Source organism: Marmota flaviventris, chromosome 11, assembly GCF_047511675.1.
Source record: "Marmota flaviventris isolate mMarFla1 chromosome 11, mMarFla1.hap1, whole genome shotgun sequence".
Lineage (NCBI taxonomy): Eukaryota > Metazoa > Chordata > Mammalia > Rodentia > Sciuridae > Marmota > Marmota flaviventris.
In genome coordinates, this window is record NC_092508.1 from 54,837,493 (window position 1) to 54,860,228 (window position 22,736).

The following is a 22,736-nucleotide window of genomic DNA, read 5'->3' on the forward strand; positions in this document are numbered from 1 at the left end:
AGTGCCTCTCTTCCCTCTGTTTCTTTGTCTGGTGCTTTCCCTTTCTCCTTTGCTGACATCTCACATCTGTTCCATTTGGGTAATGGCTTCCCCTCCCTCCTCCATTCCCCCTGGCTCCTCTCCCTTTCCTGTTCTTCCTCCCCTCCTATCCTTCATCTTTCCTCTCTTTCCCCTCATTCCCTTTTCTCTTTTCCTCATCCTCTTCTTGCCCTGACTGACTTTAATATAAAACCAATATTTCATGAAAGTAAGATTTCATTTCTAGTTTTTAATTTTAAAATTAAAATTTGAAATCTCATAGGCCTCCCTCAGAAAACAACTAGGTTTCGTTTTCACTGCCATGTGGCCTATGATTGTATTCTTTTCAATTTTAAAATCAGATACATGAAATATTTGTTTTTCTTCTTTAAATACACAGAGTTTAATTACATTTTAAACTGTTACCCATGTGGCCCTTGATTGTAATTTATTTCCTGTGGGTCAATGCCTTGTAATATAAAAAGGACCTTGCCCCTCAAGAACATTCTAAGTAGAACAAGTGACAGGGAAATTGGTATTTAAACACTTGTATACAACATCCGGGCTTTTATTAAAATGAGAACAATGATAAATATTCTTTCTTTAGTGTATCTCTTAGCCTGGTGCCCACCAGGAACTCTTAGCAACAGCAACATAGAAGCTACCATGCCAGCATTTCTCAGGCTCATTGATTGTTTGAGGTCTTGTCTCTGGTAACCTAAAGTTCCTGATGGTGAATGTCCCCTGCAGGGGCTTTTATTTATTTTTTCCTTTTTGTACACAAAAAGAAATATTTTCCATCTTCCTGAATCCACCAGGAAGCATGTGGGATTTAATCACATCTATTATTATATTTTTTCTTCATCAATGTTTTAAAGTTCAGAAACTTGCTTATTCATTTTTAAAATTTAGCCAAAGAACTTGCTGGTGCCCTTCTGTGACAATCCATCAAAAGGAAAGCCAGCCAAACTTTAGAAGCTGGGTAGCTGTTTCTTAAAGCTGACATTTTCTCTTGACTGAAAAATACTTTCAACCTTAACATCTATATCTTTTTTCATTATTTCTACCAGAATGCAATCCCTGGGCTGTGTGTGGAAGTGTATTTACTTTTTGTCACTCCAGCTTTATGGGAGGTATTTGTTTTCTTCCTTGATAAAGGAATCTGTTCATTATGAAGGCACTTTTAATTCTCAAATTTTTTTCTATAAATGTGCAAAATTTAAAAATAGGTCAGTTTTTTAACATTTGAAATAGGAAAACTTGAATAAAATAAAAATAAAGTAAAATAGTAATATAATTATTAGTGTTACAAAAGAAATACTATTTCTATCCTCTTTGTAGAAATTCCATCTATAAATTCTTTAGCACTGGCTAAAGAATTTGAAACTAAAAGTAATGCTTCCTATATTTGAATATTGCTTTGTGTCTTGCAGTTGTGTAGAATTATCTCATCTGATCTTTCTAATCAGATGGAAAGAAAGGTGAAGTGAGTGTTATTCTTCCCCTGTTATAGATTAGGAAGCAAGTGTGGAGAAGTTTAGGCCTTTTCCTGAGGCCACAAGGCCATAGGGTCAGTTAAGATTCTGTGTTTCTTCCCAACTCTTGGGCTTTGGGAGGAGCTAATGTATAACTTCTCTTTTCCCTTCCTGATACAACTGAATTGAGAACTAAGAAGAGTAATGTGCCTTAGTCTATTTTTTGTTGCTATCACAAAATACTTGAAACTAGGTAGTTTATAAATAATACAGATTTATTATTTATTATTTATAAATAATACATTAGCTCCAAGTTTCATAGGCTAGGAAGTCCAAGAGCATGGTGGGGGTATCTGGTGAGGTATCTTGCCCCATCATAGTATGGTGGAGGGTATCATATGATGAGATAGAGCAAGTATGCTAACTCAGGTCTGTCTTCCTCTTCTTATTTATAAAGCCACTAATGCCATCATAAGGGTCCCACCCTCATGACTTAAACTAATCCTAATTATCTCCCATAGGCCCCACCTCCAAGTACCATTAACATATGATTTTGGGATTAAGTTTTCAACGTAAGAATTTTTGAGAAACTGATTCAAACCATAGTAGAATATGTATGTGACACCAGAATACCACTTTTGAAGCACTTATACCACTTATGAAGCAGCTACTGGAGTGTGGGCTCATATTTACAGACATTTATAATATTTGATTCCAGAATTAGATAAGTCTACTTTCCCAGGTATAGACAAAGCTGGAGCCCACAGTTCTCCCCACATAAGTAGCCCATACCTTTGAAAAGTTACAGTATTGTAGAACAGAGCAGAAAGCCTGCTTCTTGTGGACAGCCTGACTTCTGAAGAGAAAGGGAAGAAGGGGCTGGGCTTGTGCAGTTTTCCTAAGCCCCCTAATCAAGCAACTCACCTATTTCCCAGGGGAGAAGCAAGGAGCGGGTCCAAAGGCCTGAGATTGCGGGAAATCTCTCCTCATGGAATTCAGAGAAGGGAGATAAGTTGTTTCTCTTCCCACATATGTTACGCCTTCTGTCAAACAGATTGTTATCTCTGAAACACGGAGAGAACTTTCACCACCCACTCCACAACAATCTCCTGCTCCATCTTTTCTTCCTCATCCTCAGTTGCCAGAAACCAGAGCATTATCTTTGGTTCTTTCCTTTTATTCATCGACCACATAAGACTTATCAGTAAGTTCTTTTGATTTGCTCTTTCAACAGATTTGCTCTTTAAAATCTTCCATTTTTTTCTGTACCTCCACTGTCCCAGCTATGTCCAAGTCACTTTCATCTTTCACCTCACTATTGTGACTACTTGTTAAAAGTAGAAGGCTGGTGAGCAAGAGGAACACACATGTGGGCTGTCCTGTACTTAATACCTAAGGAAATGTGGGCAGGTTACTTGCTCTCTGTGGACCTTAGAATCTTCATATATAACACGGGAGGGCTAGAAAAAAATGAATTAGAAGACTCTTCCAGCGCTAAAATTCCACAAACAGAGAAGCCTGACAAAGTAATTCTGCCTAAGAGTTTTAAATTAGTAGCTTTGTAGATAGTTAATACTTGGTATTGACGAGTCTGAAGTCTGAGCTGCTTGTAGTATTATCAACAGCTGCTCTCAAATGCTACTTGAGAGGTTCAGGGCTGCCTTTTTTTTTTTTTTTTTTTTTTCTCTTTTTGTGCCAGGGATTGAATACAGGGGTGTTTAGCCACTAAGCCATGCCCCTAGCACTATTTATTTATTTTTATTTTAAAGGAAGTTAGTCTTTTTAAAAAATTTTTATTTATTTATTTTTTATGTGGTGCTGAGGATCGAACCCAGTGCCTCACATGTGCTAGGCAAGCTCTCCACCACTGAGCCACACCCAGCCCCCTTTTTATTTTTTTTATTTTGAGACAGAGTCTCAATAAATTTCTTGGGGCCTCACTAAGTTTCTGAGGCTGGCTTTGAACTCACGATCCTCCTGCCTCAGCCTCCTGAGTTGCTGGATGCACCATCATGTCCTGCCAGGGCTGCCTTCTGACTGAAAGTGTAGATGAGGTGACTTGTAACAAAGCTGTCATTGTATAGCAACATGTTGTCTTCATATACCTTTGGGATAGCTGGTGATAAGACATTCCTTGGTAATGCCATTGGGTGATATCTTTAAGAAAGAAATGACTTGGATTCAAGTTTGCTTCTGGGAGAAGAACTCATATCAACTGCAATAGAGAATATAGCCAACTACTACATCACAGGATTTATGTATCATTGTGCTTTATGCCTCTGAATCAAAAATCAAAGGATGTTTTCCTACATAATCATTGCCATCTAAGAACATAAATAAGTCCACAAGAACAAGATAGGCCCTCCATATTGGAGCAGTGGGTGAACAACCTCTTCCCTGAATTAGCAACCTCATAGCCCATAGTTCTATTACAGCTTAATTCTCCTCAATATTTCTGCCTTTTCCATCTGTAAAAATTTCCAAATATCTCCAAGATCCCATCCATAGAGAACAAGTTACTTAGCAGTTAACCATTAAAATAAATAAATCGACCACTTGGTAAGAGCAAGAGTGGGATGGGTTCATTGATTGAGAAGAAGAAAGCTACAAGGGAACCCATGATGAACAGACTAGCTTGGCTATGTCAAAAGCATACCATATGTAAGCCGGGGGGGCCCAACTTGAAAGAGGCAGTCTGTGGCCTTCCTCGGCTAGATATCATCTGACTTTCTAATTCTATATTATCATTCTGAAGTTCAATCAAGAACCCTAAATAGAAAGGAAACATTGATGACTATATTACAGAGGTCAACTACCTTCTCAACATTACATTTCTATAAGTTAGATAATTTACTCCAGGACTATTCCATATTGTAAAATTTATAATAAAATCTCCCCAAAATACCTCTCGAGTGAACTAAATTTAACATTATAATGGCACAAGAAATGAATTCTACTAAGTCTTCATGTTTATATTTTACAGGCTTTAAAAAATCAACAGCTAATTTTTTTATTAACAAACAGAGAACTCATATCAATTGGACTAACCAAACCAAAGAAAAATTAATAGAGATAGCTAACATTTATTGAATATATCTTATATGCTAGGTACTGTGTTAAGATGTACTTGTTTCATTTAATTCTCACAAAGTTCTATGAGATTCATAACATTACTTTTCCCCATTTTACATGTGAGGAAGCTGGTCTCTCATACATTGAGTAACTTGCTCAAGTTATACAGCTAATATCTGGTAGAGTCCTGGATACAAACCCAGGTTGTCTGTTTTGAGTCTACATTTTTACTACTGTGGGAGAAATTAAGGAATATATTTGGGTTCTGCTCATACTTCAAGGCAGTATTCCTCTCTGTATAAGAAGGCAGTTCCTTGACAGAATATGAAGTTTATGAATATGTTCAAAAGCCTTCCAGAAGCTGTTTCATCAATTCATATCCATTGAAAATGGTAATTGATTATTTACATGCAAAGATTCCAACAATTACATCAAGTATGGATAATTTGAGACAAGGTGCCTTAGGAAACTACACATCTTGCAATAATTAATGGGTGATACATTAATGCCTGTGAAGGCAAAATAATTGTAGTAGTAGTAATAAGGAGCTTATCATGTACCATGTATTATTTTAAGCACTTGTATTCAACTCATATATTCCTCATAGCAATCTTATGAACACAGTCTATTATTAACCCAATATGGTTGAAGAAACTGAGGCATGGATGGGTTAAGTAATTTCCTCAAGGTCACACAATTATTAAGATGGAGAGCCAGTGTTTGATCCCAGATTGTGGGAGCCATATTTTGTGATCATAAGCATCATGACCTGCTGACTGTTTTGGTGTGTATAAACAATGAGCAAGGATCACAATGCCTTTTACCAAAGCTGTGAGAAACTTTAACAAGGGCTAAACTATAATTTCTTAGAGAAGCTGTGTAGTGAGTGTGTGACATAGTTTCTTTACACATGAAAAGCTTTCATTTTTTTTTCATCCCAACTGGTCCATACTGTATGAGCACCTGCTGGGGAAGGAGTACATTCATGGGAATTAACTGGATGAAAATATTATGAGGTTCTGCACCACATGTTAGAGGCAGGAGAGTTTTCAAAGCAGAGTTAAGATATTTTTGTAGATGCTCTTTGTAGATCTTATAATTGTGTATATACATTGTAAAGCAAGAGCTGGACATATTGCCCCAGAGAAAACCTAAAGCTCTGGTATGTATAAGCAAGCAATGTATTCTATTCTCTTTATTGTAAAACTTTTTCAAAACTATAAGTGAACACTCAGTAGGGCACTAAAGCCAAATCAGAGGTCCATTCTTCCAATGGCTCTTTGTTGTTTAGCTAGAGGGAATGTATTTTGGATGCATTGAAGCCTTAGCCTTGGATCATTTTGATTGCTGGGGGTAGATACCCACTAAAGCAATCAAAAAATACCAAGTGGGTTAGGGCAACATATCAGAATTAACATCTTAGGAAATCAAGAAAGGAAGGAAATTGATGAGCCTTGTCGGGTCAGGATATGGAAAATAGAGAGTTTGTAATTCTCCTAGTCTAATTCCTGTTCTGTATTTTGAATGTGGTATATTTATGTAGTAGCACTTTATGAGTACTTGAGCTTATATATCCCAGTTTTTCCTGACTGTTGTAAAAGGTGGTAAAAGAAGTTAAATGGCCCAGAATTTTGGAGCTAAAGTAGCAAAGATGGAACAGGGAATTCAAACTTCTTAGCATCACATGCATTATCTTTTTTTTTGAACTGGAGATTGAACCCAGGGGCACTAAGCCACATCTCAGTCCTTCTTTTCTTTTTTCCTCAGTCCTTTTTATTTTGAGACAGGGTTTTGCTAAGTTGTGTGGCCCCTTGCTAAGTTGCTCATGCTGGCCTCAAACTTGTAATCCTCCCACCTTAGCCTCCCTAGTTGCTGGGATTACAGGTGTGTGCCACTGTGCCCAACACATGCAGTATCTTTTGTACCTCCCAGGAACTTCATATGATATCATGATTATGATAGGTTTAATTTAAGAGATTACATAAGGAAATCACACATGCACACACATGCACACACATGCACGCACACCCCTATGCTTTTGGAACAAAGTATCACAATTCTAGCTTCATTTTATCAAAATCATATCATTTCTATGAAATGGACTGCACTTGGGCAAAGATATTTGTAATATCTTTGATATCTTTGATATGCCTGATCTTCAAGCTTTCAGGGGGATACTTGATTTCTTCTGTGTTTCCCTTTGGCGGAAGTCAAGCTTTGCTAATACATTTAATCACAGACTAGAAAAAACAAAGTGACCTAGTGTTGAACTGGCTAACAAGAATGACAAACAGTACTAACTTCTCTCTGTTTTAGTACATTAGGTTGAACATAAACTACTGTTTGTCACCATTCAGCAGGTCTCTTTGTAGGTTTTGAGCTATTTAACATCAATATGTGTAAAGGCCCTGCACACAAATTGCTGACTCTAAGGTAGCATGATATGGTGAAGAGGCCAAGCTTTAGACTCAAGCACTTATGAGTTAGCATCCTGGTGTAATTAGTGGTAAATTGCTTCATTAGACAAGTTATGGAGCTCCTCCTTAGCCTCAGGTTTCTCATGTGTATAATGGGGCCAAAAATACCCACTTTGTATGGCTGTTGTGAATATTCTGTGTACGTAAAACACTGCCATAGATATCTGGTTACATGGTAGGCCATGATTCCTATTATCTGAGGAATCATTAAGTTCCATAATTACCTCAATTCCTTTACAAGTTAAACTGATCACAAGGTTCATTTAGTTCTTATTTTAAAGGCTAGCTGTGCTGGAATAATTGGTATGATGCAAGAGCAAAGTCACGAAAGGTTTCTCATAGAATGTTTATCACATAAAATTGATTAGCCATACAGTAATATCTTCCAATATGCATACAATTTTATTAATTTTTGATTAGCTACCTACACTTTCACATTGGAGATATAGATAGAAAGTTCTGTGTTAAACTTTTTATAATATAGACAACATAGTTAACTAGAACTGATTTTATTTAATTATATGTGTCTTTAGAATTATTGATAGAAACTTTATGTGGTGTGTGTGTAGCCAGCTGAGGCTGTTTAAGGGAATAGCCATGTTAATAATTGTCCCCTCTCCTTACACAAGAAATAATGCTTACCACCTAGACCTCTGTAGAAACAGAGATAAGGAACATTAATATTTATACAGTTCCTTTAAATTATTTTTGGAAAAAAAAAATGAAAAAGCCTTTAGGTGGGAAAATTACTTTTGTGTGATCACCTAAACTTTTGGACAGATAATAAATACAGGTCTTCTCAGAAATTTATGCTTAAGGCAGTTCTTTTAATCACAGGCAGGTTCATCTAACTGCCTGTGACACCTAGAAGAATAGTGCTTGAAATATTATCTTTCATGGAGAAAAAGAAACGGCAGTTGTGAAACTGGTCAGACAGTACTTCAAATTGGGAATTAAGACCCTTTGTCATCCCTCATACAAAGTATTGTGGAAAGCTGGAAAATTAGTCATGTGGACTTTAAATAAATATTGGCTTCTCTCATTTTTGAAAAAAACATTTTTTTCTTTGAAGATAGTTTATTTTAGTTTTTATCCAGTTAAAGGTTAATACTCTTTTCATTGTACGTTGCTTTTAAAAAATTATAAACTGTATCATATATCCTAGAGGGAGATTAAAATATATAGCATAAAGAATAACAATAAAATGGACATCCTTCTATTCACACCAGATTAAAATGTAAGACATTGCCTTTATCACTGAAATTTTCTGCTGTCCCTCCTGACCCCACCCCTTTGATTGACATGCTGAGTATGGTGCGATTATTCTCTTGCTTTTCCCCACCTATGGTTTTGTCACTTATCCATGTTTTCCTATGAAATATGTAATTTCACCTTGCCTGATTTTATACTTTGTGTAAAATGAAATTATTCTGTGTACTCATCTGTTTCTTTTTCTCCCTAACATTGTTTTTCAGATTAATTCTTGTTGAAATGCTCAGCAATAATTTCTGTTGCCGCAAAATGTTCCTTCTTCTATCACACTTTATCCTTTCTACTATTGATAGACTTTTGAGTTATTTCTAGGTTTTTTTGTTACTATAAATAATGCTGCTATGAACAATTTGGAAATATCTATTGGTTTACCTGTGTGGTAGGCTGAATAATGGCTGCCCAAAGATTAGCTGTCCACATGCTAATCCGTAGAACCTGTAAAAATGTTACCATATTTGGTAAGGGGGATATTGAAGATTAAGCTAAGGATCTTGAAATGATGAAATTATCCTGGAATATTTGCATGTGTCCAATGAGGGCACAGAGTTTCATATAACAAGGAGGTGTGTGTGTGTGTGGCGGGGGTGTCAGAATTAGAGAGAGAACCCAAAAGATGCTGCTACCCTGGTTTGAAGCACACTGAAGATGGAGACTTGAACCATGAACCAAGAAATGTAGGTGACAGATAGCAGCTAGAAAGAGCGAGGAAATGGACTTTTCTCCAGAGCCTTCAGAAAGAACAAAGCTCTGCCAACTTTCATTTGTTTTTATTTTAAGCTACTAAATTTTTTAGTAATTTGCTAAAGCACCAATAGGAAACATATAAACTTGTGTAAGACTTTCTTTGTCATTACATATATAGGAGTACAATTATTGGGTCAAGGTATAGGCACATTATCAAATTTACTAGTTAATGACAAAGTGTTTTCCAAAATAGCTGTACCAATTATACTCTTTCTAGCAACATGTACTAATTCCTGTTGCTCTGTATTCTTGCTAACAGTTTATACTGTCATATTTTAAAACTTACTGGTGTGTTGAAAATGGTATTTCATTGTGGTTTAAATTTAAATTTGCATTTTCCTGATCATTTAAGAACTCAGTCATCCAGTGTCCCCCGAGGAGATGGTGATAAGATCAGGGCAATTTATCCGAATTACAAAAAGAGCAATACCTGACGACTTCATAAAATTTCTTTTCAAGCTCACATAAATTTTCCCAGTATAAAAAGACTCTTCAGAAATGTGTGATAACATCAACATTAAATGGTAAAATCAACTTTGAAAAATTAGGGAGTTATTTTCTAATGTTACCTCTAAGTTGTTTTTTCTTTCTTTTTCTTTTCAGTTTGTTAAAAAACATGATGGGAGGGGGGCTGGGGTTGTGGCTCAGCAGTAGAACACTTGCCTAGCACATGCGAGGCCCTGGGTTTGATACTCATCACCACATAAAAATAAATAAATAAAGGTATTGTGTCCAGCTACTACTAAACAATAAATAAATATTTTAAAAAAAACATGATGTGGAGTATGTTGAAAGAGGTGGAGAAAAAGGAGTTTCCAACTGATGGATGCAACATATTTGAAAATACAGAAGTACATAAAGGAAAACTTTAAGTGAAAGAATGTAGGGGTCTTTTCATAAGATGATAAGATGAGCAGTTTTTGCATCAGTCTGTCCTATGACAGAGAGGTGTTCCTAAAGAATGCTTGTTTACAGAATCTTAAGTAGGATGGTGTTGGCTACCTCTGTTAAGTAATAAATTGTACTAAACCTGTTTTATAAGTCTATGTGATTTTCTAAGAGTTAACTGACTCTATCATTTACGTATATAATTTTCAGAATGTATTCACAATTGCTACTCTAGCTGCCATTCTAAGTCTTTTAGGGAAGTCTTTTTAGGAGTTCCCCAACAGAATTATGTTGCTATTGTCTTTTAGTTGATTTAAATATTCTACTTTTTGTCAAATATATTAATTAATTTCCCTTTAAGAGTTTTGATAATCCCATTTTCATCAAAAATCCATGCAACTGAACATGACTTTGACATCTGATGATAAAACCAGGTCGACGGATAACCTCCTGTAGTACATTACCTACACACAATGTGAAAATATGAACACAGGGATGTTGTGCTTTGGAGTTTATCAAATAAATTCTCATATCCTTCTTAAACATAATGTCAGATTTTCCCACAATTTGTTTAAGTTTAGCTTGTGATAAAACTTGTTCAACAAGCAAATTATGTAGTATAGTACACCATTCTATTCAATAAGGGAAGGGCACTTCTATTATATGGTAGGAACAAGACCAATTTGAATAGCATAAATTTTTTCCTTTAGTAGAATAATTTTTCAACATTCATCTGTAACCAGTTTACACTTGCCAATAATATTTTGACTTGTTGGGCATCTTTTCTCTTTGTAGGAAAATATTCTTAGTGTCATAACTGTTATTATCATAAATACAGTAGCTCCTCCTTTGAGAAGATCACAGATAATTTATTCTACTCTTGTAGGGTTCTGCATGCAAACTGAATGTTTCTGGAATTTTGGCATCATATTCACACAATCAGAGACTCTTAACTAGTCATTTAAAATTATCCAACGTTCAATTTGATGATCTTGATCTTTTGTTGCATATTCCTCTTCAAGGTCAATGTGGAGTTGGGGAAGAAAGATTTCTTTCAGGGGCTTGTGATGGGGAAGGGAATGAGTATGGGACCAGTTAGCCCTAGCGATTCACTAGAACACTTGGTAGCAAGTATCATGCTGTTTCCAAGTTCTTTCCCAGTGGAAGGTGCCTGTTTTTCTAGCCTGGGCTCTCAGTGGCTGCACACACTGCTGTGACAAGAGGACTTGTTTTGTCATCCAAATTTATATCAACTGGTTTAAGTTTGTGGAGAACTTTTTAGAGAAACCGACATCTGGCTACTACTAGTTCTTAGTTTCCAATATTCGTCCTTTGGATAATCAAAATCCTATATTCATTCAAAATAAAGATTTTTAAATAGCAAAAAAAAAAAAAGAAGAAAGAAAAAATCCTATGTCACATGAGAGGTTGTGATGTTTAACACTTAGCCATGGAGAGAGTCAGAGAGATGAAAGAGCCATCCATTTCACATATTACAACACTGCCCATCTATAATATCTGGGCAATATTTTCACTCTTTGTTCTCTGATTTTCAGATAATTTCAAGTTCCTTTGGCAGTCTGTGTAGCAATTCAGTTGGATCTAATTTTTATGATAAAGAGTTTTATTGCCCAGATAAGAGCTTTAAAAGTAATAGGACCATTTAGACTTAGGCTACCTTAGACCCATTTATATCCTGCCAAAATATATAGTGCAATGGTATCAGTTTTGCACATATTTATATTATTTATGAAAATCGACCTGCTTCCATCTTGACAGCTGCCTTCTGGTATAGCTTGCTAGCTTATTTTGCTGGCAATCCAATAATACAATGACTTCTCTTTTTGGAGGGCACTCTTGAAGCTGTAGTGCTGTCCTGTATGATATTGTCATTACCAAGAGGTAACTATGCTAATTTTACTGCGTTCTAAGCTACTTTTCTTCCTATCATTTTTCTCATGTCATAATAAAAATCATTTATAATATGTAAAATAACAACCTATAACATTTTAGTGGTAGTGTGAATACACCATACTGTTGTGGGGCAACCGCTCAGAAAACACACAGAGACCAAATTTGAAACAAAGCAAAGAATTTTATTTTACTTATGTTTTCCTGGCCAGGGATGGTTCTGCCAGAGCCCAAGCGGCCATCTGATAGAAGTGCACCAGGCTGTCTGATTCCAATATTTAAGGAAGAAAACCACATCCTATGGACTCTGCAAGTTGCAAGCAAGCAGGGTACAAGGGCTTAAAAAAAGCAGTTTTAGCAGAGCAAAACCTGACAACCACATCCTGGGTTCAAGCACAGTTGTGGTTGTGCATCATGGGTTCTTGTACATTTGCAGGTGTATAAAGCAAAGAAAAAAAAATTTTTAATATTTTTTAAAAAAACAGCTTATAACACAGGAACCTAAAGATGGAGTCACTATGGCTATATTAACTTATACTTGTCTGTAACTATTTCTTATATTTAACTAGAGTTTTATTGGCCTATAATTATCTGTAACTGTTTGTAACCATTTTTAACCTAAGGGCATACACTTATCACCTTACATTGTCTATATTATTGCTAACAACCTTAAATCCTATGTCTTACAGTTATGTGATTACATGATTGTACTATTATTTCTTCTATCTTACTGTTCCTTCTCTGTCTTATAACTAGGGCAGACTAAGGTAACTTAACATTACTAATTCTATAACACTTATCTTATAATCCTATTATCCTTCCTATTCCATTAATCTATATTTTCTAATCCTAATCTATAACCAATAACTTATTACTTGTATTGATTAATTCAGACCATAACAATACTATAATCAATTCCCTATTAAGTATTTAGGTATCTTTCAATTTTTCCTTATTATAAGTCCTTAGAAATGAAATTACTGTATTGAAAAGCATAGAAACTTTATTTTTTAATTTTTTTTCTTTAATTTTTATTGTTGGTTGTTCAAAACATTACATAGCTCTTGACAAATCATATTTCACACTTTGATTCAAGTGGGTTATGAACTCCCATTTTTACCCCGTATACGGATTGCAGCATCACATCGGTTACACATCCACTGTTTTACATATTGATATACTAGTGTCTGTTGTATTCTGCTGCCTTTGCTATCCTCTACTATCCCCCCTCCCCTCCCCTCCCATCTTCTCTCTCTACCCCATCTACTGTAATTCATTTCTCCCCCTTGTTTTTTGTTTTTCCCCTTTCCCCTCACTTCCTCTTGTATGTAATTTTGTATAACCATGAGGGTCTCCTTCCATTTCCATGCAATTTCCCTTCTCTTTCCTTTTCCCTCCCACCTCTCACCCCTGTTTAATGTTAATCTTCTTCTCATGCTCTTCCTCCCAATTCTGTTCTTAGTTACTTTCCTTATATCAAAGAAAACATTTGGCATTTGTTTTTTAGGGATTGGCTAGCTTCACTTAGCATAATCTGTTCTAATGCCATCCATTTCCCTGCAAATTCTATGATTTTGTCATTTTTTAATGCAGAGTAATACTCCATTGTGTATAACTGCCACATTTTCTTTATCCATTCATCTACTGAAGGGCATCTAGGTTGGTTCCACAGTCTAGCTATTGTGAATTGTGCTGCTATGAACATCGATGTAGCAGTGTCCCTGTAGCATGCTCTTTTAAGGTCTTCGGGGAATAGTCCGAGAAGGGCAATAGCTGGGTCAAATGGTGGTTCCATTCCAGCTTTCCCAGGAATCTCCATACTGCTTTCCAAATTGGCCGCACCAATTTGCAGTCCCACCAGCAATGTACAAGTGTATCTTTTTCCCCACATCCTCGCCAGCACTTGTTGTTGTTTGACTTCATAATGGCTGCCAATCTTACTGGAGTGAGATGGTATCTTAGGGTGGTTTTGATTTGCATTTCTCTGACTGCTAGAGATGGTGAGCATTTTTTCATGTACTTATTGATTGATTGTATGTCCTCCTCTGAGAAGTGTCTGTTCAGGTCCTTGGCCCATTTGTTGATTGGGTTATTCATTTTCTTGTGGTTTAATTTTTTGAGTTCTTTGTATACTCTGGATATTAGGGCTCTATCTGAAGTGTGAGGAGTAAAGATTTGTTCCCAGGATGTAGGCTCCCTATTTACCTCTCTTATTGTTTCTTTTGCTGAGAAAAAAACTTTTTAGTTTGAGTAAGTCCCATTTGTTGATTCTAGTTATTAACTCTTGTGCTATGGGTGTCCTATTGAGGAATTTGGAGCCCGACCCCACAGTATGTAGATCGTAGCCAACTTTTTCTTGTATCAGACGCTGTGTCTCTGATTTGATATCAAGCTCCTTGATCCATTTTGAGTTAGCTTTTGTGCATGGCGAGAGAAAGGGATTCAGTTTCATTTTGTTGCATATGGATTTCCAGTTTTCCCAGCACCATTTGTTGAAGATGCTATCCTTCCTCCATTGCATGCTTTTAGCCCCTTTATCAAATATAAGATAGTTGTAGTTTTGTGGATTGATTTCTGTGTCCTCTATTCTGTACCATTGGTCCACCCGCCTGTTTTGGTACCAGTACCATGCTGTTTTTGTTACTATTGCTCTGTAGTATAGTTTGAGGTCTGGTATCGCTATACCGCCTGATTCACACTTCCTGCTTAGAGTTGTTTTTGCTATTATGGGTCTTTTATTTTTCCATATGAATTTCATGATTGCTTTCTCTATTTCTACAAGAAATGCCGTTGGGATTTTGATTGGCATTGCATTAAACCTATAGAGAACTTTTGGTAATATCGCCATTTTGATGATGTTAGTTTTGCCTATCCATGAACAGGGTATATTTTTCCATCATCTAAGATCTTCTTCTATTTCTCTCTTTAGGGTTCTGTAGTTTTCATTGTATAAGTCTTTCACCTCTTTTGTTAGGTTGATTCCCAAGTATTTTATTTTTTTTGAGGATATTGTGAATGGAGTGGTTGTCCTCATTTCCATTTCAGAGGATTTGTCGCTGATATATAGTAATGCCTTTGATTTATGCGTGTTGATTTTATATCCTGCCACTTTGCTGAATTCATTTATTAGCTCTAATAGTTTCTTTGTAGACCCTTTTGGGTCTGCTAGGTATAGAATCATGTCTTCTGCAAATAGTGATAATTTAAGTTCTTCTTTTCCTATTTTTATGCCTTTAATTTCTTTCGTCTGTCTAATTGCTCTGGCCAGTGTTTCGAGAACTATGTTGAACAGAAGTGGTGAGAGAGGGCATCCCTGTCTTGTTCCAGATTTTAGAGGGAATGCCTTCAATTTTTCTCCATTCAGAATGATGCTAGCCTGAGGCTTAGCATAGATTGCTTTTACAATATTGAGGTATGTTCCTGAAATCCCTAGTTTTTTTAGAGTTTTGAACATAAAGGGATGCTGTACTTTGTCGAATGCTTTTTCCGCATCTATCGAGATGATCATTTGGTTCTTATTTTTAAGTCTATTGATGTGGTGAATAACATTTATTGATTTCCGTATATTGAACCAGCCTTGCATCCCAGGGATGAATCCTACTTGGTCATGGTGCACAATTTTTTTGATATGTTTTTGTATCCGATTCGCCAGAATTTTATTGAGGATTTTTGCATCTAGGTTCATTAGAGATATTGGTCTGTAGTTTTCTTTCTTTGAAGTGTCTTTGTCTGGTTTAGGTATCAGGGTGATGTTGGCCTCATAGAATGAATTTGGAAGTTCTCCCTCTTTTTCTATTTCCTGAAGTAGCTTGAAAAGTATTGGTATTAGTTCCTCTTTAAAGGTTTTGTAAAACTCTGCTGTATACCCATCCGGTCCTGGGATTTTCTTAGTTGGTTGTCTTTTGATGGTTTCTTCTATTTCCTCAATTGATATTGGACTGTTTAGGTTGTCCATATCCTCCTGACTCAATCTGGGCAGATCATATGACTTAAGAAATTTATTGATGCCTTCACTATCTTCTATTTTATTGGAGTATAAGGATTCAAAATAATTTCTGATTATCTTCTGTATTTCTGAAGTGTCTGTTGCGATATTGCCTTTTTCATCCCGTATGCTAGTAATTTGAGTTCTCTCTCTTCTTCTCTTCGTTAGCATGGCTAAGGGTCTGTCGATTTTATTTATTTTTTCAAAGAACCAACTTTTAGTTTTGTCAATTTTTTCAATTGTTTCTTTTGTTTCGATTTCATTAATTTCAGCTCTGATTTTAATTATTTCTTGCCTTCTACTTCTTTTGCTGTTGTTTTGCTCTTCTTTTTCTAGGATTTTGAGATGAAGTATGAGATCATTTATTTGTTGGTTTTTTCTTTTTTTAAGGAATGAACTCCAAGCAATGAATTTTCCTCTTAGAACTGCTTTCAATGTGTCCCATAGATTCTGATATGTTGTGTCTGTGTTTTCATTTATCTCTAAGAATTTTTAAATTTCCTCCTTGATGTCTTCTATAACCCATTGATCATTCAGTAACCTATTGTTCATTCTCCAAGTAATGCATGATTTTTCCTTCCTTCTTTTATCGTTGATTTTCAGTTTCATTCCATTATGATCAGATAAGATGCATGGTATTATCTCTACTCCTTTATATTGTCTAAGAGTTACCCTGTGACATAATATATGATCTATTTTTGAGAAGGATCCATGTGCTGGTGAGAAAAAAAGTGTAACTGCTTGATGTTGGGTGGTATATTCTATATATGTCAATTAAGTCTAGGTTATTAATTGTGTTATTGAGTTCTATAGTTTCCTTATTCAACTTTTGTTTGGAATATCTGTCCAGTGGCGAGAGAGGTGTGTTGAAGTCTCCCATGATTATTGTATGGTGGTCTATTAGACTCTTGAACTTGAGAAGAGTTTGTTTGATGAACATAGCTGCACCATTGTTTGGGGCATATATATTTATGATTGTTATGTCTTGTTGGTGTATGGTTCCCTTGAGCAGTATGTAGTGTCCCTCTTTATCCCTTTTGATTAACTTTGGCTTGAAATCTATTTTATTTGATATGAGTATGGACACTCCTGCTTGTTTCCGAAGTCCATAGGAGTGATATGATTTTTCCCAACCTTTCACCTTCAGTCTATGTATGTCTTTTCCTATCAAATGCGTCTCCTGTAGGCAGCATATTGTTGGGTCATGTTTTGTGATCCATTCTACTAGCCTGTGTCTCTTAATTGGTGAGTTTAAGCCATTAACATTTAGGGTTATTATTGAGATATGGGTTGTTCTTCCAGCCATATTTGTTTATTTATGTTACTAAACATGGTTTGTTTTCCTTTTTGATTATTTTCCCCCCTTTACTATACTACCTCCCACTGTTGGTTTTCATTGTTATTTTCCATTTCCTCTTCCTGTAATGTTTTGCCGAGGATTTTTTTGAGAGATGGTTTTCTAGATGCAAATTCTTTTAACTTTTGTTTATCGTGGAAGGTTTTAATTTCATCTTCCATCCTGAAGCTTAATTTCGCTGGATACACAATTCTTGGTTGGAATCCATTTTCTTTCAGTGTTTGAAATATGTTATTCCAGGATCTTCTAGCTTTCAGAGTCTGTTTTGAAAGATCAGCTGTTATCCTGATTGGTTTACCCCTAAATGTAATCTGCTTCCTTTATCTTGTAGCTTTTAAAATTCTCTCCTTATTCTGTATGTTGGGCATCTTCACTATAATGTGTCTAGGTGTGGATCTCTTATGATTTTGCACATTCGGCGTCCTGTAGGCTTCTAGGATTTGGGATTCTGTCTCATTCTTCAAGTCTGGGAAGTTTTCTCGTATTATTTCATTGAACAGATTGCTCATCCCTTTGGTTTGGACCTCTATACCTTCCTGTATCCCAATGACTCTTAAGTTTGGTCTCTTTATGTTATCTCATATTTCTTGGATGTTCTGCTCATGGTTTCTTAACAGTCTTGCTGAGCTGTCTATGTTTTTTTTCAAGTTGAAATACTTTGTCTTCATTGTCTGATGTTCTATCTTCTAAGTGTTCTACTCTGCTGGTAGTATTCTCAATTGAGTTTTTAAGTTGGTTTATTGCTTCCTGCATTTCTAGGATTTCTGTTTGTTTTATATAACCTCTATCTCCCTGTATAGTTGATCTTTTGCTTCTTGGATTTGTTTATGTAATTCATTGTTGAAGTGATCTTTCATTGTCTGATTTTGCTGTCTAATGTCTTCCTTGAGACTCCAGATCATCTGAAGCATGTATATCCTGAATTCTTTATCTGACATTCCATCTGCTGCAGATATTACCTCTTCTAACGTTGAGTTGACCTGCATTGCTTGTGGTCCTTTCTTTCCTTGTCTCTTCATACTGTTCGCGTTTCTTTCTGCTTGGTGAAACTGTTGTGTTATTGAATTTCCCCCCTATATATTTATATTGCTCTTGTATAGTTGCAAATTCTCCCTCGCAGGTGTGGGCGGCGGCTCTGCCCCTCCTCCAATTGGGGCAATGTGCCTACCACGCCGGCAGGCCGCTGGGCCTGTTCTGCCGGTTGGTAGCAGGTCCACCTACCTTGAAGGCGCGGGCGGCGGCTCTGCCCCTCTGTGGGCTGCTGGGCCTGTTCTATCGGTGGTCGCAGTTCCGCCTACTTTGCAGGCGCAGGTAGCGGCTCTGCCCCTCTGCAGGCCGCTGGGCCTGCTCTGTCTGTCAGTTGCAGGTCTGGCCTGCTCTGTTGGTGGTCGCAGTTCCGCCTACCTTGCAGGCGCGGTTGGCGGCTCTGCCCCTCCGCGGGCCGCTGGGCCTATTCTGTCGGTAGTCACAGTTCCGCCTACCTTGCAGGCACGGGGGGCGGCTCTGCCCCTCCGCGGGTTGCTGGGCCTATTCTGCCGGTGGTTCGCAGGTCCACCTACCTTGCAGATGTGGTTGGCAACTCTGCCCCTCCGCGGGCCACTGGGCCTGTTCTGTCGGTGGTCACAGTTCCACCTACCTTGCAGGCGCGGGGGGAGGGGGTGGCTCTGCCCCTCAGCAGGCCGCTGGTCTTGTTCTGCCGGTGGTCACAGTTCCACCTACCTTGCAGGCGCAGGGGGAGGGGGCTGCTCTGCCCTTCAGCAGGCCGCTGGGCCTGTTCTGCCGGTGGGTCGCAGGTCCGCCTACCTTGCAGGCGAGTGGGGCGGCTCTGCCCCTCTGCGGGTTGCTGGGCCTGTTTTCAGCATAGAAACTTTAAAGGTGTTTGTTACTAATTACCAAATTGCCTTCAATATATTGTATTAGTTTGTATTATCACCAGCAATGTGTAAATATAGGCATTTTAATAAAACTTTCAATAAAGCTTTATATTGATATATTATTTAAAATTTTGCCATTTATTAAGAAAATTGTTATTGTTGTTGTATTTTGCAGTTTTCACAGTTATAGCTCATAAAAATTTTTTCTTTTGTTAATTTCTTATTATGCATTGCTTATTTCTTATTGACCTATAAGAATTCTGTATGTTAAAGATTTAACACTTTGTTAGTCGTATGTATTTACAAGTTTATTTTTTATTCTGTTTATAATATTTTTAGTTACAAGATTAAGTTTTTCTTTTTGTGTTTGTGATTCTAGGGATAGAACACAAGGTCTTACACAAGCTAGGCAAGTGCTCTACCAGTCAGCTACATCCTGCCTATGAAATTAAAATTTTTTAATGTAGTCAAACTTATTAGTCTTTTCCTTTATGTTTCCTTCTTTTGATCTTATGTTTTCATTTTATCATCATGAAATCAGGCAAAAGTTGTTATTTTTCTTCTATTGTTATGTTATTTTAGTTTTGACATCTAACTTTTTAAATAATAAAATTTTTTAAATATAATTTTTCAACTGAAGTAAATAATGATTTAGTTTGTTGCTTATCTTGCCAGTATTCTGCTACTGAAAACTTTTGGCCATTTGCCTTTCTGATAAGAATCTTAACTGAAATAGAATAAAGGAAATGGAATTAATCTTACTTTTATTGGATGCCAAAAGATTTGATGAAAAAGAAGGCTAACATTTTAATATTAAGCCATTACATTTTCTGAGGGCAGATTTAAAATTTTCTTGATAATATGTGGAATATGTGCATTCTCAGAATATTGACTATAACTACTAATATTAAAACAATTTTTTTCTCCTAGTATTTCATATTAAAACAAAAATTATGTCTTGGCAGGATTTGAACAAATCTTGTGTCCTACTTTTGCAATTTATTAAGAGATGATTATCTTTAACTTTTCATTCAGATTGACATTAATTTGACATATGGTATGTTATAGAGATCGGACTTACATTCCTCAAGTATGTAAATTACTGAACAATCATAATTTTTGACTAATTTGAAATGCTACTCTTATGATTAAGTAAATATATTTTATTCCCTTTTACATATATATATATATATATATATATAGTTTTTATTTTGTCAATTTTTCTATTTTAGAATAGTCTCTTACTGTTCTAATTAGTGTTGCTTTAAAATGTATTTTAATTTCACATATTTTTGTCATCATATTTTAACAAAAACTTTTTAAACAAATTTCATTTTAAAATGTTTTAAAACTTTTAAAAGCAGACTTTAAGAAGTTACTTTTTAATGTTAGACTTCTGTTAAACAGTAGTAGTAATTTTCACATATCAATAAAAAACCTAAATACATTTAAAATATGTAATTGAATATACATTATGCTACTAGAAATTATGGTAATTTGCTATAAATATGGGAACGGTCAGGACCTTACTGAGAATGACTATGATCATTCCATTTGGGGGCCACTTTTCAAGTTGTCTCATTTGACTGGGGTGGAAAGGACTAAAAACACTCTGTTGGAGGTGGTCCTTGTTAGGTTTTAATGAATGGATGAGACAAGCTCTCCAGTGTGCAGTGACATCTGTTTTCTTATTCCTGACTGCTTTTCATGCATCACTGTCTTGACCTTGGCCTTCCCTGTATTCTCTGGTTCCTGACCATTTGTCTAGCACCTGAACAATAGCTCATGCTGACCGATTCCTTGTCTGTGTCTGCAGACTTCTGGTTCCACCTTACAGCCTAGTTTTCCTGATTCATTGCAGTTCTTGATGGTCCCATTGTGACAGTAAGAAAGGTGCTCCTGGCTAGCTGACCCTTCCCATAGCACTCTCTTCAGGTATAGGCTTTTTAGGGACATGTTAATTTCACATGATAAAGCTTATAAAGCATGGGGTGGCATTTTCACTCTACTTACAATATATCTGCATACTTGCAATATATCTATAGTAGGTATCTGTGCCATGTACTAAAGCAGCTTAAGAATTTATCATTTTTCTTTTTACCACCTAATCTGCATTTTGGTTTCAGATGTGCAGTGTGGTCCTTCCACTTTTCTGTTCCCCACCAACCAGAGATGTACTTGTATTTAGTTTAAGAAAGATAAATAATAATGATGACAGCATGATGGGATCAAAAGAAAAGAGCCTAGTTAGGAAGAACAGAGAAATAGGATCAGTAAACAAAGTTTATTTTAGCAATTTAATAAAGGAGGGATACTCCTTCAAATAACATGGCGATAACAATCTCTTTCAAAACCTCATATTACATTTTTTATGGTGTCTGTTAACCACTAATTCAATTTGGAAGTCTTAAATGAAAGCATGCCCGTTAAATATTTACCAGCTGGAGCCGACTTATGCACACGTACAAATTGCTCTACCACCAACCCTGCCAATCCAGGTGTATAGAAGAGTGAAGCTTCAAAACATAAATATTTTTGTTAATATTTTATATTATTCATAATTATTCTTGTTGTTTGTGAAAGAAATCAGAGAGACAAGATTTTTGTTTACTGTAGAGTAATGACATTCTGCAAAATACATACTAAGAACAGTGATAATTTTGTACATTTTCCAAACAAGAACTCAATTAGGAGGCCCAAAGCATTAGCTGTCATTACCATATGCTGTTTCTTTGTTTTTAGGCAATCACATATCAAGTCTTCCATCAATTCAGAATAATTAGTTGTTCTTTCTATGAAGAAAGGCTGAATAATACATCTCAAATCATTAAAGACTAATCAAAAATTTCAAGAACTTAGCCTTCCAAGTATTTTTCTGTAAAATGATGTCTAATGATAATTTATAACTGTAAGGAGATGCTTTTATGAATTGGAATTAAAGGAGCATAACTAATTGATGAACCAGTGAAAGCAATTTTCTTTTGAGCTTCAGAGATTTTGGCAATATATTGGCTAGAGATTCAATGGATTATTTATTTTATACTTTATATTTCCATTAGCTTCTCTACACTGAAACTCCATAAGGCATTTGAAAATGAACATAGATGAAAGATGTGTCTGAACTTTGTCTCCAAAACTTTATTTGGGGTGGTGAGATAGTGGGGTGATGGGACCTTTCCCAGGTCCCATCTATTAAGCCTTCAGGTCCAGTCCATTAAGCCTTCAGGGATGTGGAAGGAAAATATAACAAAATAAAATAAAACTAACAAACCAATCCTGTAAGCTCTAAAGCATGATTTACAGTCTATTTCTTTTGGACCACAGAGACCTTGGATTTATTAAGTGACCCTCTAATTCAGTGAGTCTTAGTCTTGACCAATAGCCAGACGTCAGATCCCCTGCATACCCCTCCTTAGGATTTAATTGGTCAAGGTTGGCCTAAGACATCCCTTAGCTTCCCAGGTGATTCTGAAATTAGTAAGGGTTACCAATGACTATTTTATTGCAATACACACTTAACAGTGCTTATAGGCTGAAGAAATACCACATATACATGTATCCCTATATCACTTTTCTTTTATAATTGGTGGACATACTAAGTACAAATTCATTTGAAAGACTCATGGAATGAATGAGCTTTTGTCATCAGTTTATTAGACTTGA

At 36.1% G+C, this 22,736-nt stretch overlaps 1 protein-coding gene and 1 pseudogene across 1 annotated transcript in view; one reads left to right on the forward strand and one right to left on the reverse strand.

Moving 5' to 3' along the window:
* Positions 1-22,736, forward strand: part of Pde11a (phosphodiesterase 11A) — a 369,570-nt gene that overhangs the window by 18,841 nt on the left and 327,993 nt on the right. The gene's annotated exons all lie outside the window — the stretch shown is intronic.
* Positions 10,094-10,875, reverse strand: LOC114101108 (cytosolic 5'-nucleotidase 3A pseudogene; annotated as a pseudogene).